This window comes from Nannospalax galili, unplaced genomic scaffold, assembly GCF_000622305.1.
Source record: "Nannospalax galili isolate Female #2095 unplaced genomic scaffold, S.galili_v1.0 scaffold370, whole genome shotgun sequence".
Classification (NCBI taxonomy): Eukaryota; Metazoa; Chordata; class Mammalia; order Rodentia; family Spalacidae; genus Nannospalax; species Nannospalax galili.
The window spans coordinates 4,542,133-4,543,927 of record NW_008329335.1 but is presented as its reverse complement, the minus strand read 5'-3'; positions in this window follow the sequence as shown (position 1 = coordinate 4,543,927).

Genomic DNA, 1,795 nt, shown 5'->3' with positions numbered 1-1,795 from the left:
CTTGGGAGGAGCCCCTGGCTCCTTTCTTTTACCAGTTCCACCTATGTGAAGATAAGTCAAAGGTTCTGCTTGACCATGGTTGCCTTCGCTTGGAAGCATGGAGGAAATGATTCCTGTGTTGACCCTCCTCTTTCTAGACTGGACACTGGTTCAAGTCCATCTCATGGGGTCTCCTCGGCCTCTTTGATCAAGAGGACAGGTGACCCACCACAATTTCAAGACATTTTGAGAGATCTCATAGTCTCCTGAAACTAGTCGACCTAGGAGGGCAAGAAGCAAAAACTGTCCTTTATGTCCCTCTGACAAAATTAGTATAGGCCTCAAAGCATGTCTGTTAAACATTCAAGAAGGTTAGTTCCATCAGTCTGGAACTTTTAATTACAGTGTGTCATGTAGATAAATCTTGGGCAAAGACCAATTGTTGTCAGATAAACCTTACCTAGACTTATATTTCTTGATCTGCTATGGATAATTTGTCAGTAGGTTGTAGGAGTAATATGGTTCCCTATGGTTTTCAAAACTAGCTAGGCATTATTTATCTCTCAAATTGTCTCACCCCTCCATCATGGCTTTCCCACTTAAGGTACCCCCGGGATTTCCCCCCTTTCTCCTGAATAATACCCTTCTCCTATGGTCCTACCTCTCTTGAGCTCCTTCTTTCCCTTTATCCCCTAGGTTCCTTGTATACCCTCCCCTTCCCCCTCCCTTAAACTACCCCAATTTTTATTCATATCTCCCTTATTAAGGCCTGTTTACTACTGTTCTTCTCTTTCAGGTTCTTTCCTTACCTTTACCTCTCTGTTTCCTTTCCATTATCCTGGTTCCTGTAGTTATCAGGATTTGGTTCTGGGATCCACATATGAGGGAGAACATATGTCGATTTTTTTTCTGAGTCTGTGTTACTTCACTTAGTATAACAGTTTCTAGTTCCATCCATTTACCTGCAAATTTCATGATTTCATATTTTTTTTAACTGCTCAGTAAAACTCCATCATATAGATGAACCACATTTTCATTATCCACTCATCAATAGAGGGACACTTAGGTTGCTTCAATTTCTTAGCTATTGTGAAATGTGCAGCAAAAAACATGGATGTACAAGTGTCTCTGCAACAGGATAAGTTCTTTGGGTATATACCAAGGAGTGGTATAACTGGGTCAAATGGTAAGTTCATTTGTACTTTTTTAAGAGTTCTCCACACTGCTTTCCATAGGGGTTGAATCAGTTTGAAGCCCCACCAGCAGTGGATGAGTGTTCCCCTTTCCCCACATCCTCGCTAACACTTGGTATCCTTTGTTCTTTTGATCTTAGCCAGTCTGACTGGGATAAGACAAAATCTTAAAGTGGTTTTAATTTGCATATCCCTAATTATTAGTGATGTTGAATGTCTTTTAAGATGCATCATAGCCATCTTTACTTCTTCTTTTGAGAACTCTCTGTTCAGCTCCTTAGCCCATCTTTTAATTGGGTTGCTTCTTGTCTTGATTCTCTGTTTTTTGAGTTCGTTACATATTCTGGATATTAAACCTCTGTCAGATGTGTGGCTGATGAAGATTTTCTCCCATTCCGTGGATTTTCTGTTTGCACTGGTGAAGATTTTCTCCCATTCTGTGGGTTTTCTCTTCATTTTTTTGGTTGCTTCCTTTGATTTACAGAAGCTTTTTAGTTTAATGAGGTCCCATTTGTTAATTCCTGCCCTAGTTTCCTGAGCAACTGATGTCCAGTTTAGAAAATCCTTTCTTACTCCTATGTCTTGAAACTTTTTCCCAATGTTTTCTTCTACAGTATCAGAAT